The sequence below is a fragment of the Suricata suricatta genome, chromosome 8 (assembly GCF_006229205.1).
Source record: "Suricata suricatta isolate VVHF042 chromosome 8, meerkat_22Aug2017_6uvM2_HiC, whole genome shotgun sequence".
NCBI classification, from domain to species: domain Eukaryota; kingdom Metazoa; phylum Chordata; class Mammalia; order Carnivora; family Herpestidae; genus Suricata; species Suricata suricatta.
In genome coordinates this window covers 115,660,754-115,678,902 of record NC_043707.1, presented here as the reverse complement: position 1 = coordinate 115,678,902, position 18,149 = coordinate 115,660,754, and the positions used below count along the sequence as shown (strand labels likewise).

Below are 18,149 nucleotides of genomic sequence, written 5' to 3'. Positions count from 1 at the left end.
TTATTTGTTTTGTGGGTGTGGAGTTTGGTGAGTTTCTTGTATATTTTAGATACTGTCCCTTTATCTGATATGTCATTTGCAACTATCTTTTCCCATTCTGTCGGTTGCCTATTAGTTTTCTTGATTGTTTCCTTTGCAGTGCAGAAGCTTTTTATCTTGAGGTACCAAGAGTTCAGTTTTGCTTTCATTTCCCTTGCCTTTGGGGATGTGTCGAGTAGGAAATTGCTGCGGTTGAGGAGATCTATCAATTGTAGGGCTCTTTGTCTCAGGAGAAATTTGAAGTGACAGATGATAGGTCCGAAGGCGAGGTGAAGCAAGTGCATAGAAGTGAGAACTTTGCAGTTAAAGGGTGGGGTCTAGCAGCGGTATCTTAGGATCTAGCAACAGTATCTTGGGATCTAGCTACAGTATCTTAGGAAACAAGTTAACCTTTAGTTATAATTTATGGGTTACATTTTAGGACTCCCAGGGCTCTATTTCCCAACCCTTGATTGTTCAAGCAGAAAAGGGTTGGAGAGTGAAACAATGGTTGGTATTTTTTCATCAGGGTCAGCTTGACCCAAGGAGGGTCTTACAGTGGGATCAAACCCCATGTCTGTCTCTGCACCGAGCATGGAGCCTGCTTAACGATTCTCTCCCTCTCTCTCTCTCTCTCTCTCTCGCTCTCGCTCTCGCTCTCCCCCCCCCCCCCGGCACCTGAGTGGCTCAGTTGGTTAAGCATCCAACTTCAGTTTAGGTCATGATCTCACAGTTCGTGAGTTTGAGCCCTGTATTGGTCTCAGAGCGTGGAATCTCTGTCTCTGTCTCTCTGTCTCTCTCAAAAATAAACATTAAAAATTTTTTAAAAGATTTTCTCTCTCCCTTTACCCCTCTCCTCAACTCATGTGTGCTCTCTCTCTTTAAAAAACTAAATAAATAAAAACAAAATAAAATAAATATTTTCCTACAAAAGGTCCTGATTAATTTCTGGAATTGTCATTACTTTGTTTTTCTCATTTAGCTCTGCAACCCACTTGAAGTTGGGTATTATGTTTGGTGTGAGGTAAGTCAGGTTTCATTTCTCATATGTGAATGTTAAATTAATTAAGAACTATTTTTGAAAAGTCTGTACTTTCCCCTACTACTCTGTATTGTCTCCTTTGCATAAATAAGGTCTCTATAAATGTGTGGATTTATTTCAGGACTATGCAATATATTAATCTCTCTTTGTGGAAATATCACTGTCAATTTCTGTAACAGCTTCAGAGTAAATCTTGGTATCTTGTAGAAAAAAGTCTTCCTTCCCATTATATACTTCAAAATTGTCTTGGCTTTTCTTCACACATTCATATAATTTTTTTAAAGATTTTATTTTTAAATTATCTCTACACCCAACATGGGGCTCGAACTCACAACCAAGAGTTGCATCTTCTACTGACCTAGCCAGCCAGGCACCCCCATATAAATTTTAGAATCTGCTTGCCAAATGTGACTACATTTTTCTCATAAATTTTATTTTATTTTATATTCTTAAATTTTTTTTAATGTTTATTCATTTTTGAGAGACAGAGCACAAACAGGAGAGGGGCAGTGAGAGAGAGAGAAACAGAATCTGAAGCAGGCTCCACACTTCTAGCTCTCAGCACAGATCTTGACACGGGGCTCAAACCTACAAACTGTGAGATCATGACCTGAGCTGAAGTCAGACGCTTAACCAGCCCAGGTGCCCCTCTCATGATTTTAGACTCAGCCAGAATTTTGTTCAGTATTGCACTGAAGCTGTAGACCTGTTTTGAAGAATTGGCATTCATTATTCATTGTGTTGAACAATGCCCCCCAAAAAAGATATGTTAAAGTCCTAACCCTCAGAATGTGACCTTATTTTGAAATAACATTGTTGCAAAATAATTAGTTAAGAGGAGGTCATATTGGCGTCAGATGGGCCCTTAATCCAACATAACTCATATCCTTATAAGAAGAGGAGACGTAGAGACAGACACTTGACAAAAGAACAACAGATGCCAATTGAGGCAGAGACTGAAGTACTGCAGCTGCAAGCCAGGGAATGCTGAGGAAACACCAGAAGCTAGAGGAGGCAAGAAAGCATTCTCCCATACAGATTTTGGAAAGAACAAGGCTCTTCTAATACCTTGATTTTAGACTTCAAGCCTCCAGAACTGTAAGACAATAAATTTCTGTTTGTAGCACTTTCTTACAGAAGGCCTAGGAAACTAAGATATGGTTGAATCTTCCAATCTATGAAAATAGTATATATTTCCATTTCTCTCTGTAATTTCTCCTAATAATGTTTCATAGTGGGTTTTTTTTTAATGTTTCACTCATTTTTGAGAGAGACAGCATGAGCAGGAGAAGGTTAGAGAGAGAGGGAGACACAAAATCTGAAGACAGGCTCCAGGCTCTGAGCTAGCTGTCAGCACAGAGCCCCATGCGGGGCTCGAACCCACGAACTGCGAGATCATGACCTGAGCTGAAGCCAGACACTCAACCAACTGAGCCACCCATGCACCCCAATGTTTCATTGATTTTAAGCATGATACCACACATCTTTTTTAGATTTATTCTACATCTTTGGTATTTTATAGTATTTTAAATGGTAAACATTTCATTTTCTAATTGCTTATTTCCAGGATAAGTATAGAAATATAATTGACTTTTGTATATTGGTTTTGAAGCCAGAACCCTTGATAAATTCATTTATTCTAATAGTTTACCCATATTTTAATTTTTTTTCTAAGTTTCCAACTATATAGAAAATGACATTTATTTCTTCCTTTCTAAGCATATAATTTTTATATCATTTTCTTGCCTTAATGGAAATGGTAATATTGGACATCTGCATCTTCTTCCTGCTATGTTGTTTTCAACATAAAGTCATTAAATAATATCTTTGCTTTAGAATATTTGTATTTACCTGTGGGGATACATACAAATTTTTGCAACTTCTTTCATTAAGAGAGGGAGCCTATGTCCATGTCCCTTGTTTTTTAGTTGGCTTTGTGAATTATTTTGACTGACAGAATGTGACAGAAGTGATATCATGTGAATTCCCAAGTGTAAGTCTCAATAGTCTTTGAAGCTTCTTTCACCTTTTTGGAACAATCCACCCCATGTCAAGGTTAGACGTGTTAAACCACTGAATTAAAAAATCATGCATAAAACGTAGCCCCGTAGCCAGCACCAGTGCCACATATATGTGAGTGGGACCACTTTAGATACTCCAGCTTGATAGATGACTGCAACCTCGTGACTGAACCCAGGCAAAATAAGAGAAGAATTACCTAGCCAAGCCCAGATTTGTTGTTGTTGTTGTTATTTATCATGAATGAATAAATGGCTCTTATTATAAGCCAATTAGTTTGGGGTTTATTTACCAATAGATACCTGTTATAGAATTGATATCTAGAAATGGGGTACTGCTATAACTAAAATCTAAAACATGACATTGACTTTGGGACCAGACAGCCAGCAGCGTCTGGGAAGACTGCAAGGAGTCTGTCAGTGGAGGTTGGAAGAACAGTGAGGAAACTATTACTGAGGCTGGAGAGAGACTAACCAGTGCAATGCAGCAGCAAAGGGTTTTGCAGCACTGTCACCTGTAATAACATGGAAGATAGAAGATGTAATGAGTGAACTTGTTGATCTGGTTAAGAGATTTCCAGGCAAAATATTAAAAGTGCTTATAGATTTATTTTAGCTACCTGTGATAAGCTTTTGCAAAAGATAAACTAAAAGGAGGAACTTTTATTTTCAAACACAAAGAAATTAGACAAAATATGAAGTGTCCAGGACAGTCTTTCCAGCTAACAAGATATCATCAAAGTAAGAAACAGCCTCAGAAGTAAAATCACATATAGGATATTACAATAAAATGTGGCCTCAAGGTCAAGATCAACTCAAGAGTGCTGCTGTAAGACCCTCTCATTTAGACAGGGCTTCCAAGAAACATGGAGCATTGTCTCATAGCAATCTGACACAGCCAGAATAGAGAGAGGTCTGTCTCAGAAAGAAAAATGGATGTGATTTGGGGAGCACAGAGAAAATCCCAGTAAGATTCACAAAGGTTTTTGGTTTTGTTCTTGCTTTGTTTTGTTTTAGAGAGCAAGCAGGGGAGAGGAGGGTAGGAAGGAGAGGGTGAGACGGGGAGGGCGGGGCAGGGGAGAGAATCTTAAGCAGGCCACAGGCTCAGTGAGGAGCTCAACATAGAGCTCCATCCCACAACCCTGAGATCATGACCTGAGCCAAAATCAAGAGTCAGATACTCAACTGAGTCACCCAGATGCCCCCAAATTTTATTTTTAAGTAATCTCTATACCCAACGTGGGGCTCGAACTCACAACCCCAAGACCAAGAGTTGCAAGCTCCACTGACTGAGCCAACCAGGCATCCCTCTTCTTCCTCTTTTTAAATAGGAGCATTCATTGGAGTCCTTATTTCTCTGTATCATCAGGTGTATTACGTGTGTGGGGAGCAGGGAGCAGGGGGAACAGATAACTTGCCTTTTTTAATTTTTTTAAATGTTTTTATTTATTTTCGAGAAAGAGAGAGAGAGACAGCGTGAGCAGAGGAGGGTCAGAGGGAGAGGGAGATACAGAATCTGAAGCAGGCTCCAGACTCTAAGCTAGCTGTCAGCACAGAGCCCAATGCGGGGCTTGACCCATGAACCGTGAGATCATGACCTGAGCCGAAGTCGAACGCTTAACCAACTGAGCCACCCAGGCGCCCTTAACTTGTCTTTTTAATTCACAGGTCTTTGGACTGAAAAAGTTGCACCTGAGCAGATGCACCCAGAGACCTAAACGAGTTTCTTTTTCATAGACCTGTTAGATGGTGAGATCGTGGCCTTTGATCCACTGCTATATGACTTGAGACTTTTGGTTAAGGATGTGATTGTATTTTGATTGCTAGTGGACATAGATTGTTATGTCCAGAAGGCAAACTGTGAGAGATTGTTTCCAAAGATGGCCACCAACAATTCCTCCTATCTCTGTATATGTATGAGGTTTCTCCTACCATGAGGTGGAGTCAGTTTCCCTGCCACTTGAATCTAGCCTGGCCTGTCAACTTATTTTGACCAATAAGTGGCAGGGCCGTGACAGTGTGACGGTTATAGATGTCACGAGAGAACTGGCAGCTTCTGCCTTTGCTCTCTTGGAGTCACCAGCATGTAAACAGGTCTGGCCACCCTGCTAGAGAGACCACATAGAGAGAAGGAGAGAAGTCCCCAAGCTTGCCTGCCAAGGTCCCAGGGATGTGGGTGACTTGGGCATTCCAGTCAAATTCCTAACCGAAAGCATCATTGTCCTGTGGAGCAGAACTCCCCACAGCTGAGCCCAACCAATCACAGAATCATGAGATACAACAATTTGTTGCTTTAAGCCACAAATTATTGGGGCAGTTTGCTATGTAACAATAGATAACTGACACCCTAAAACAGTTTACATCTTTTAGTTTGATGTTCTCTCAGTGTGTATGTTCTGTTTCAAGAATCGTTACTGTATACTTCTATTTCAAGCTCTCATTTGCAATATTGTGACTTGTTTCAAGTACAGATTGTTTGTACTCTTTATTTTCCTTTCCCTTTCCTCTACCTTGAAAACTTGTTAGAATATTTTATTTTTCTTCAGATACACTTATGGGTGATATATTTTTTTAAAGAGTGTATTTTTAAACAAAGAAACCCCAAAATGTAATACCTCAAATAAACTAAAGTTTCTCTTTCTTGTGTATCACCATTCAAGGCAGGTGTTCCAGGTCCACCACCATTATTCAGTGGTGTCTCTACATCATCATTTATGAACACAGGATTCTCCCATCTTGTTTCTCCATCATTGAAACTGGGTCACGGACACATCTTCCTGAGAGTGTGAAGGAGGCATATGTGGGTCTTATGTTGCAGGACTCCAAAATGACACATAACACTAAGCGCATTCTATTAGAAACTCCTTTGTCCACATAGCCATGTATAACTGCATTGAGGTGGGGGGGGCGGGCAGTGCAAGGAGAGAATAGTGTCATGTTCCCAGCTACAATTATAAGCCCACAGTAAAAATGACATATTTGGTTATGAGGTGTTACCAAATTAAAATAAAAGTCTCTGGGAAGTGATAGGCTGTTCTCCAATTTGTGAGTATAGTGCAGATGTGTGAGTACTTAGTAAAGAAAATCCTGTGTGAAACATGAAAAAGAACATTTACTTACAAAGGAAAGAGAATTAGACCAGCTTTGGACCTCTCATCTGCAATCTATGACAGAAACTAAGATCTAAGAATGTTATACATGTCCAGGACATTTGTGTGGCCAATTAATGACATTTCTGGAAGTACTATACAGGGTGTGGTGTAGATTGCTAACTTTCCAGTAAATTTCAGTCTTCTTTTTCTTTATGATCAATGCTATCCATCATAGGCAGACCAAGCCTTCTCCACCCCTCTCCATCTCAGTATTGCCTAGCCAATCCCAAGAGGAAGAAGCCCCATGGCTTACCTGGGCCTAGGGGTAGTGGAGAAAATGTGTATAAATGTGGGCCAATGAGTGTTTATTTAGTGATGAAGTTAGGCTTTAACATGCTTTTCTGTGAAGAATATATGAAGATAGGGTGCCTGGGTGGTTCAATTGATTAAGCTGCCAACTCTTGACCCCTCTCTCGAAATAAATAAACTTAAAAAAAAAAAAGAATATATGAAGATAAACATTCATAGCAACATCTATATACAAGCAAGAGTTTACATAAGTTGTATGTGACTTAAATTACTGTAAATAAGGGTGTGCATGTATAAGAAAGCAATAGGAGTTTGGGTTCATTAGTCTGTGACATTATTCTGAGTGGCCTCCTGGCAACCTTGACCATTCCTGGACAGACAGGCAGCTTTCGGAGTGCTGTTCCTCTCTGGTACCGGCCCTATGTCCTCCCATGATCTCAAAGTTCAGAGGTGGAAGGCCCTTTAGTGGTTATATGGTTGGAGGCTTGTGCAGTGTTTGAATGCTTGCTGCAGCACCGCGAAGGGGATCTTCAGTCTATGTTGGCACACCTTTCCAGACAAGGAGTTACTTCCTCCCTAGCAGCTTACTCTATGTCTCTCTCTGTCACTCAAAACTAAATAAGATGTTAAAAATTATTAAAAATAAAAAAGAATAAAATATCTCTGGCAGCCAAAATGTCTATCTATTTTGATAGATAAGATATATATTTTATTTCCCACATTTTATATAAAGGGTTAATCATTAATGTTAAAGTACTGACTTCTATTTGCCCTGTCATTCTTCCTCAATTGGGGTAGTGACTTCTCTAAATGGAGTTTGGAAGGACAAACTTTATGCAATTTGGGCTTTTCTTTCTACATGGAAGCAAGTTGTCAACAGGAAACTAGTTTTCCTTGGCTCTTCTTCGCCTTAAGTTTCACAGGGGCAGGCCTGCCCCATGTGCGGAGCATTAACCTCCAACCTACCCTTTTTGCTAGTAATGAAAATGATGTACCTTCATTTACCATTTCCTGAGTCTCATTTCTCAATTGGTTTAGAAGTTAGTGGGGAAAAGGAATGCTAATTGTTTGGCCCCCTTCAAACTCCCAAGAATATAGGGAAAGAACACTGAATCAGGAAATACAAAGTCGAGTTAGTAATCCTAGACCTGCCACTTATGAACTGTGCCCCAGGGCAAATCACTTATCCCTTAAGACCTCAATTTTTTAGCTGATAAAGGACTCTATGTGGTGTGGGGGGGGGGGTTGTTGGTTTGTTTGTTTGTTTGTTTGTTTGTTTTGAGAGACAGAGAAAGTACAGGCCAGGGAAGGGCAGAGAGAGAGGTAGAAAGAGAAAGAATCCCAAGCAGGCTTCATACCTTCAGCACAAAGTCCATCTGTGTTCTGACTGCTTTAAATTATTACTTTATTGTAATTCCAATGTAGTTAATGTATAGTGCTGTATTAGTTTCAGGTGTACAATATAGTGATCCAACAGTTCCATATATTACTCAGTGCTCATCAATTAAGTGTACTCCACCTCCTCTCCTTCTCTTTCTTACTCTTTTTGAGTAGGCTCCATGCCCAACATGGGGCCTGAACTCACAACCCTAATATCTAGAGTCATATGCTCTACTGACTGAACCAGCCAGATGCCCCAGGTCTGGTTATTTGAAGCCAAAAAAAAAGAAAATATGGTGGCCTGGGAATGATGAGAAACTCAAGAAAAGGTTTAGACAATGAACGGAATGAGGAACCTCCCAAAATCTGTCTGCAAGAATAGCTTGATCCAAGTCACTGATACTGCTAAAGTAAACTTTATGCCAAAAAATCGGTCTTTTAGTCTGGGTGAGCCAAATGCTAAGATAAACTCCCAAATTACACAGATTCTACACTGTGGACATTTATTTCTGTCTCACACAACAGTCCAACATGGTTGCTCCTGTTCTAGTGGCTTTTCTGGGCAGCTGTCCTCTAGGCATTGTCTCAGGGACCCATAATCCTTACATTCTGTGGCTCTATCCTCTTCTATGTCTGTGGAGTCTTACCCATTCAGCCAATGGTTGAGGAAAGAAAAGGCAAAGATCACATGAGGGAGATCTATATAGGTCAGGTCTAGATGTTGGCCATTGTTTGTATGTTCCATTGTCCAAAACGCAAATCACATGCCTGCACCTGATCGCAAGAAAAATGTAGCATATGTGTATTCCCAGGAGGATAAGAAAACGGGGTTTGATGAACATACAAAAGCTTCTCTCACAATATCACTTGAACAAAATTCAAAGTTCTGAGAATCATCATCTGATTAGCCAAGCTTAGGTCACATGCTAAGCTACTACCCAAATCAGGAAGAAACACAGGAAGAATCTATCCCTTTGTATTCCACTGTGAGAGGAAGCAGACAGAGGAATTGTCCTCAATTACAATGGAGAATTTCCCTAAAAGGGAGATCAGAATGCTTAGAAACAAGGGAAGAGTTGGATGCTAGACAGCCAAAAATGACAAATGTCCAGTATATCTGCAATCTACATGTATTACACAAGAAAGTCTCTGAAGGCTTTTTCAGCTTTAATTGTTCATGACTCAGATACAAGAACTAAAACATATATAGATGTCCAAGATTTCTCTTGAGAGAAACAGCCCTCTGATTCCCAAGGGACTTCCTGACTCTTAGAAGGACAAATAATCCATAGAACAAGATGATATTTGTCAATATATGGGAAAGCATTAGTGTCCAATGGAACCACGTAGTCTAAGAAAGTATAATTAAATAACATAACACATTAAAGTAGAAAACAGCATTGCAAGCTCATGATTTTAATTTTTCTTCGAGGCTTGTCACTACTAAAAGACTTAGCAGTTCTAATATTTTGGCCCCACATTTACTCTTCATGTATATCCCTAACACCTAAATTTGATCTTTAGTAGTTTTATTCACCAAAATTATCTGGAATTTATTGCAGAGTGGCTGATTATATGGGGCAGGGGAAAAATTAGTCTGACTTCAGAACATTTTGTTATGGCAAGAAAGGGAGGATGTTTCAAGGATGTCAGGTGCAGAGCTAAAAGGACAAAGCTTAGAGATGTACCCAGTGGTGAAGTTGTAATAATTTAATTTAAATTTAAATAGTTTAATTTAAATAATTTAAAACATAGAGTGAATTAGAATAAGTCAAATCTGCAAAGGCTATGCATTCATACTAAGACTCAAATGAGAAAAGTAAAAAGATATAGCTTTAAGTAAACAAAAAAAATTTAATACAATAGAAGGATGAATACAATATATGTATAATAATGAGTAATATGTGTGTCTTTGTATGTACAGGTGTGGCTGCACATATATTTTTTCTTCTGTAAAAGGTATGTTGACGTAAATATATCTACATATAGGGACGGACTCCTGAGTGGCTCCGTCATTTAAGCGTCCAATTTCAGCTCAGGTCATGGTCTCGTGGCTCGTACGTTTAAGCCCCGCATCGGGCTTTGTGCTGACAGCTCAGAGCCTGGAGCCTCCTTTTGATTTTGTGTCTCCCTCTCTCTCTCTGCCCTTTTCCCACTAGCAATCCCTCTCTCAAAAATAAATAAAACATAAAATAAAATCAACTATTTAAAAAACAGACAAACAAATATATCCACATATAATTTACCTATATCTATGATTATATATGAACAAGCAGATAAAAATGAACCAAAAGGTAGGAAGAAAGAGCCATCAACACTAGTAATTTTGTAAAATTATCACGAACAGATAGAAAGTGAGTCTGTCAATTATCAGCACCACATTTACAACAAGCAAGTCAAAATAGAGTTCAACAGATACACTAAGAATGAGAAGGATAAATCAATTTTCTATTTTTTAGGAGATAAAACAACTAAATGGCTCTACTAATTATAATAAAATACTGATAAGAAATACATAAGCTCTTAAACAGATGTCATATTCTAGCAAGATGATTGATTAGGGACCATTGGTCCTGGAAACCTTAGAGCTTACATCATTTCCAAGATAGATACTAAGATTCAAATTTTATTTATTTATTATTATTTTTAAATAACATTCTTGCCTTTAAAAAATTTTTTTAATGTTTTTAATTTATTTTTTTGAGAGACAGTGCAAGCAGGGGAGGGTCAGAGAGAGGGGGAGATACAGAACCTGAAGCAGGCTCTAGGCTCTGAGCTAGCTATCAGCACAGAGCCCTAGGCGGGGCTTGAACCCACGAACCATGAGATCATGACCTGAGCTGAAGTCGGACGCTCAAATGACTGAGCCACCCAGGAACCCCTAAGTTTCAAAATTGTAAAGCCATAAGGAAGACAGAGGATTATAAGTCTTATGGTGTTTAAAAGCTTTTACTATTACTTTCACTATTACAAGAGGATTTTAAATAAATGGTCTTAATTACCTTGGACAACAAAACTAGGTCTTATGTCCCAACCAAGAAAGAATTAGCTGATATCACAGGTCCCAGAACCTCAACTGGTTTAAAATTATATTTCTTTTTCTATTTGATTTGGTAAGATTTCTGAAATCCCAGAAAATAATCAAAGTGCTATTACTGAAACCTTAAGAAGATATGAAAGTAAATATAATCTTAAGAGGTATACAAGTGGCACAAAATATACAGTAATAGTCAACCCATGACATTGAATAGTCAATCCAGGCCTACCTAATTGATACAAGTGTTGTCGATTTTGTGATCTTTGGATTTGTGCGTACTTTACTGATATTTAATGCTTATGAGATATTCAAAAGTATCAGCCATATTAAATTTATAATTCCAGCTTAAATTGTTTCAGGGAATTAAGTTAATCAAATGTGTATTCTGTGTTTAATGATCAAGAAAGACTACTTCAACATTTTATTTATTAGAAATGTGATTTTGGCAATTGGGCATTAAACAACAAACAAGCTGTGAGTATTCTCCAGGCAAGAAGGCCCCCTAGACATGAAAAATACTGAGTCATAAGGCACAAAGTAGATAATGTGTTTTTACTAACACTCCTTAGGAAGAAGGGGAATAATAAACGAGAGACTAGAATAAGGGGTTAATTGAAAGAATTTGGAAAACTGTGGCACATATACTTTCTGAGAGGGACACACAACCACACAGATAATTAGCCTACAGTGTGATGAATATTACAGAAGCAATACTTGGACTGAAAGTCCAAGAGAAGTTAATTCAACTTGTGCATCTATTACTTACCAGGCATAATAGGATACTATGAAATTGGCTAGATGTTTGTATCATGGAAAACTCACATCAGTTCTAATTCCAAAGATTTTTCATAATGTAAGGAAACCAGATTAAGCCCAAAATGTCCCCATTACTAGGATCTAGACATATTATCCAGGCCTACCTAATTGATAAGACAGCCAAGAAGTCTGTTTTCCAAGTGACTTCTGAGAGAGAACTAATGTGAAAGGAAAAAATAAGCCATTAGGACAAGCCTGGTGCAGTAATGAAGCATCAGGGACAGTAAATAGGTGACTGGACAGAGTACAGTGTCGCTTGGATTTGATTTAGCCTCAGCTCAAATGGTGTCACATCTAGGGAAAGGGAGAGACAGAGGAAGAATGAAGTCTCAAGAAGATCCAAAAATGAGCAAAAATCAAAACTAAATATCAGTTTTTACAAAAATTTCCGGCCAATATTAATCCTACTTCAGGACCCCCTGCACCAAGAGTGCAACACAAAAGAGGAGAAAGATGGTTTCCTCACTTTATTATAGATATCAAGAGAGCATATTGCCAGGGAAATGCAGATTACAAACAAATTAGAGGGCTCGGAGATTAGTTAAGCAGCTTCCCCAGCTTCTGCCCAGGTTGTAAGTGATAGAGTTAGCATTTCGACCTGAATATATGTGTGGATCCAATTCCTTTTTTCCCCTTTTCATTTCGATGTGCTCCTTGTAGTCTCCAGGTTGTGTTTATTTCTAATGATAACTACTTCACTTGCAGCTCTCTCAACTAGAGGATGCTCAGTCTCCTATACCATCTGCCTTCTGATTTTTTTAAGGTTTTAAGTAATCTCTACATCCAACATGGGGTTTAAACTCAGAACCCTGAAATCAAGAGTCTCATGCTCCATTGACTGAGCCAGCCGGGCACCCCCTAGATGCTTTAGGATTTAAAGTTGGGTCTGTGGGGCGCCTGGGTGGCTCAGCCGGTTAAGCATCCAGCTTCAGCTCAGGTCATGATCTCACAGTTCATGGGTTTGATCCCCGCACTGGGCTCTGTGCTGACAGCTCAGAGCCTGGAGCCTGCTTTGGATTCTGTGTGTGTGTGTCTCTCTCTGACCCTCCCCTGCTCACACTGTCTCTCAAAAATAAATTTAAAACAAACAAACAAATAAAGTTGGGTCTATATCCCCCATGCCCCTCTTTGCTACTCTTATGTAAAAATTCATGTTCCTCTAAAACTTATTTCATCAGGCTTTGAGTACCCCTCCTGATTATGGGCATCTACTCATCTCCTAGTCACTCTTTAACATTCATTGAAGAATTTAGCTGCTGGCTCCCTGTTTTCCTTTTCTGCCACAATTTCACCTTTCCCAAGGACACTTCTAACAGCTTGGTCTCTCAGTTTATTTACCTTCTCAATTTCAGTGAACTTCCCCCTTTCTATTTGCACCTCCCCACTCCAGTGACACATCTTGAATCCTTTGCCTAAAACTGCTCCCCCTTAGAAATATATTCAGATATCCCACTTTCTGACCACACCCTTCTATCTTTTCTCACTCAATTTCTCCCTCTAACGCTACCCTTCTATTTTATAAAGATCTGTTTCCTCCATCAGTCTTTCATTCTATTTATTTGCATTCTCCTGTCTTTTCTTCCTTTAATGTTTTCTACTAGTCACTTGCCAATATCCTCCACTCTCTTCTATGGACCTTATGTCATTTCTTCCTAGAAAAACCCTAAGTTGACTTCTCCATACCCACACCTGAACTGCTTATTATTTTTGATAAAATTCATAGAGTCTATCAAGCTGGCACAAATATAAATTCTCAGGATTCTTGTCCTCAACGGGGCTGATGGTATTGTCTAGAAATCCTCCCATAGCTCTTTCGTCAGTTTTCTCTTCAATTCTTCACAATGACTATTCAGAGTTTCTCCTTTCTCTTCAAATCTCTGACCCTCTGACTCACAGTAGGTGACCTAACCTCTTGTTCTCATAGAGAAAATAAGTAAGAACTTCCTAGGTTCCTGGCACGAAATGCAGTTTTCTGCAATTAAACCTACCACTCTTTCTTTCCTCTAATTACAAAGGAGAGATTGTTTCTCCAGCTACTACCTTATCTTTGTCACAGCCACATACCTCTTAGAAGAGCTGACTATACTCATTGTTTTCATTTCTTCCTATCACACCCACTCCTCAGTCCACTGCTATCTGGCTTCTGCCTTCCACAGAAACCACTCTTGGTAAATACACTAATGACTTTGTTGGTGAATCCTATGACTATTTATCAGTCCTTATTTTAGCAATCAATGGCATTGCCGCTATTGACCTCATCCACTATTAAGTCCCCTCTTCCCTTGGCTTTGTGATGCCATATTCTCCAAGTTTTCCTCATATGGCCTTAGCCATTCCCTCTTAGTTCTTTTCTTGTGTTCCCATATCTACACTAATTCATTAATTATCAGTGTTCCTCAAAGTTTCTCTCTCTGGCCTTTTCACCTCACTCTGCCCACAATGAGTGTACTCACATCACCCACTTCTGGGCCTATAATCATCAACGCTGTGTGATGACTTGCAAAGCAACACCTCTTTTCCAGATATTTCTTCTGAATTGTTTATCCAACGGCCTGTTAAATATTTACATTTGGGTATTTCATGGTGTCTTAGATTCAACATATCTAAAATTGAACCCATTATTTGCCCCAGTGCTCCACCCTTTCAACACTGTCCCTCCTGTGTTCCCTATTTCTTGGAATAATACCACCATTCACCAGGATGTAACAGTGAGAAACAGAAACAAAGATATTCTGAAATATAAAGGATACATTCACCCATCCATTCATCAATCAGACATGTATCAAGTGACTCCCTACCCAGTATTGTGTTAAGTACTAGGAGATGGGCTGTAAAGAAACAAAGGTATACAGTTTCAGAAACAGAGAAAGTGCATGTCAGGCAGAGATGCAAAGTTTCATTTCATTTGTGTGTTTGATAACCAGGGGGTTGGGGGAATGTATATTTGTTTCAAATAGTTGTCCTCAGACAGGATGTTACACATAATTTGGGTGCTTTGAAATTTTTCTTCAGCATAAAGAGCCTTGAAAAGGGCTGATCAAGGAGACAAACAGAATTATGACTCATTCTTATTGTTGTTATTGGTAATTAGCTTTGTACTAACTATCTGGTTAAATCTCATGCTACTATTTTCCATCATTCTTTGATTCTTGATTTTTTTCCCAATACATTTATGGAGCTTTTTTTTTATTATAAAAGTGATACAGGCTATGGTTGGGGGAATATATAAGAAGCCTTTTCGATGGTATAGAACACAAAGAATAAAGTTGTGGGATTAATTCTCATTCTTTCTGAACTCCTACTCTTGGATACAAAGCAGAATACTTCTTTTTTATGATTATTTTTGAGAGAGAGACAGAGAAACAGAGCACAAGTGGGGGAGAGGCAGAGAGAGAAAGAGACACAGAATTGGAAGCAGGATCCAGGCTCTGAGCTGTCAGCACAGAGCCCAACACAGGACTTGAACTCATGAGCTGTGACATCATGACCTGAGCTGAAGTGGGATGCTCAGCTGACTGAGCCACCCAGGGGCCCTAGAATGCTTACTCCTAATATCTAGGTGTTTTTCTAAGGGTTTGATTGCCACTGATTATCAATGAGATCCTGGGGAATTTTAGGACCATGGCTTGACTGCTGTTGGGCCTCTCCAGATACTCACTCAAAAGAGGTAAGTCAAGTAACTAATTTGGGTTCTGATGCCTCATCCAGAAGTAACAGCAATGAATTTTAGGGCATATTCAGGTATGGAGAAATTAATATTTATTTTCTTGTAATGAACTTAAATCCAAATCGGAAGCCTCACACTGCAACCCTGGCAGAAAATTTTATCTCAGTCATTATTGGCATTCTCAAGAAGGCCACCCGAGGTATGCATAGTTCCCTTACCTCCCATTAAAGCCTCAAGGAAACTCTCCAATGACTGGATCAATAGCCCAGATTGGTTACCACAGACACAGCCACTGCCCCAATCTACATGTTCTCCACAGGGCCATGGCTTCAGGTATGACCATCTTCAGCAAGGATAAAACTCCTTATGCTCAGGGTCCAGTCCTCTCCCCACAGCGCTGTTAAAGAATAAGGTACAGGTTCTTCAAATCACACTATAAACCATTACCCTCTTCCTAGCCTTCTGAAACCTTTTCTTCTTTGGTTTTTCTCTAAGGCACTTCCCTGTCTTCTTAACACACACACACACACACACACACACACACACACACACCCTGGATACTTTCATACTCTTTTCAGTCAGGTTGAATTTTTACAAAACATAAGACAGCTCTTTACTTCCAACAGCTTTTGCTTTGGCTCCTACCAAAATCCCTCTGACAAAGGGAGGGAAAGTATACAATACAAATTAATGTCTCAAAAATTAGATAACTGCCGCATGAACAAGCAGTTTGCACATTAAATGGAAATCTTCACCTGGGGCCAGGATTCAATATTTCTTATGTTTTATTTTCTCAATCCTAATATCAGAAGCAGTGATGTGCACTTGTTGCTCCAGTTCTCCTGAAGTTGTTACACAAAACCTAGGGCATATCTTTCATTGATATTTTTTACTTGCAAAAGTCATTCATTTATGAGAAACAGTCTACACATCTTATAGACCCAACTGTTTTATCATGCTTAGATAAACTTATGTTAACTTACAAAATAAAACACATTTGTTGACAGCAATTGCTCATGAGTATATTTACTAGACAGGACTTTTGGCTGCAAGAGACAGAAAACCAAATCAAAATAGGTTAAGTTCAAAGAGAATCTATTAGCTTACATAATTTGTCCAAGCCCTGAACATCACAAATGGATGAATCAGGGGGTTAGGTGTCAAAATTAATATCATAGGACTTATACTGGAATCAGTCCTCCACCATGCAGGGATTGTGACTAGGTCAGTGGTGGTCATTTGATGGTCAGTACCTCACTGGGATTTTTTTTTCACCCACCCTATCAAGAAATATGCTTCTATATCCAGTGAGAATATCCTTCAGGGGTAGAGTTAAAATAAAGACATGATTAGAGAAGGAAAATAAAAATAATTTCTTGGCAACAGTCATTCTCTAAAAGAATTGCCAAAAGAAGTTCTTCAGATAGGGAAATGATACCTGAAGGAAACAGGAACATCAAGAATAAAAGAAGAACAGAAATGAAAATATCTGAGTAAACATAATAGACTATTCTCCTCTGGAGTTCTTTCAAAATTTTTTTGCAGGTTGGGTTGCCTGGGTGGCTCAGTCAGTTAAGAGTATGACTCTTAGTTTCAGCTCAGGTCATGACCTCATGGTTCATGAGTTCAAGCCCCACATTGGCTCTGTGCTGGCAGTGCAGAGACTGCTTGGGGTTGATTCTCTGTCCCTCCTTATCTCTCTCTTTCAAAAATAAATAACTAAAATATTTTCTGGTTGACAGCAAAAATTATTAACACTGCCTGATGAGGCTTATAATTCTAATACATGAAATGATTACAACAAAAAGGGTAGAGAGAGGATAAATGGATTTATTTAGGGATAATATTTCTACATTCTACTTGAAGTGGTAAAATACTGATTGTAAGTAGACTATTAAAAGTTAATTATATCTATTGCAGTCACTAGAGCAACCACTAAAAAAATTATACAAAGAGCTATGGCAATAAATAGTTAAAATGGAATACTAGAAAATGTTCAAATTATCCAAAAGAAGACAAGGAGAGGGAACAAAGGGAATAGAGAACAAGTAATAAAATGATATACATAATTACTAGATATTATGTTAGGAACTTAAGAGTAACTTGGAGAAACTAACTTCAGTTACCAATGTGTATTCAGAATCACCAAAGGGTCAGAATTTGAGGTTAACTGCAGAGGACATTTAGGGACCACAGCAGCAGGGGTCAGGAAGACCTTTTGACCTAGACATAGACTTTTGATAGTATCTCAAGAAGTATGGTCAAAGATTGCAATAAATCCAACATTCAACTCTATATATCTTTTATAATCCTATTATAATTTTAGGAATAGCACAATTATTTGATACTATACTTTTATAGGTGTTGAAAATGTTAATTGTTAAGTAGCATTTAAAATATACCATGAATGAAGCACCTGGGTGGCTCAGTTGGTTAAGCATCCAACTTAGGATCAGGTCATAATCTCGAGGTTCTTTAGTTTGAGCCCTGCATAAGGCTCTGTGCTGACATCTCACAGCCTGGAGCCTGCTTCAGATTCTGTTTCTGTTTCTCTCTCTCTCTCTCTCTCTCTCTCTCTCTCTCTCTTCTCTCTTCTCTCTTCTCTCTTCTCTCTTCTCTCTCTTTCTGCCCCTCCCGATCACACTGTCTCTCTCAGAAATAAACATTAAAAATTTTTAAAAATAAAATATACCATGAATGTATATACTATGGAATATTACTCAGCAATCAAAAAGAATGGATACTTGCCATTTGCAACAATGTGGATGGA

The 18,149-nt window shown here is 38.8% G+C and overlaps 2 long non-coding RNA genes across 3 annotated transcripts in view; one reads left to right on the top strand and one right to left on the bottom strand.

Moving 5' to 3' along the window:
* The window catches only part of LOC115298759, an 8,719-nt gene extending 2,614 nt beyond the window's left edge, over positions 1 to 6,105 (top strand). The window contains exons 1-3 of one of the 2 annotated variants that reach the window (XR_003911850.1): positions 1,003 to 1,042; positions 4,747 to 4,827; positions 5,739 to 6,105. This is a non-coding gene — a long non-coding RNA (uncharacterized LOC115298759). Of the gene's footprint in view, positions 1 to 1,002; positions 1,043 to 4,746; positions 4,828 to 5,738 lie in introns of those variants that run through there. The other variant, XR_003911849.1, reaches the window with a different exon arrangement.
* Positions 6,106 to 15,454: 9,349 nt separating this feature from the next.
* LOC115300090 lies at positions 15,455 to 16,881 on the bottom strand. Its single transcript, XR_003912496.1, has 2 exons — positions 16,363 to 16,881; positions 15,455 to 15,776 (listed from the first exon to the last, which is right to left on the bottom strand). It is a non-coding gene; the product is annotated as an uncharacterized LOC115300090 (long non-coding RNA).
* Between the last annotated feature and the right edge of the window lie 1,268 nt (positions 16,882 to 18,149).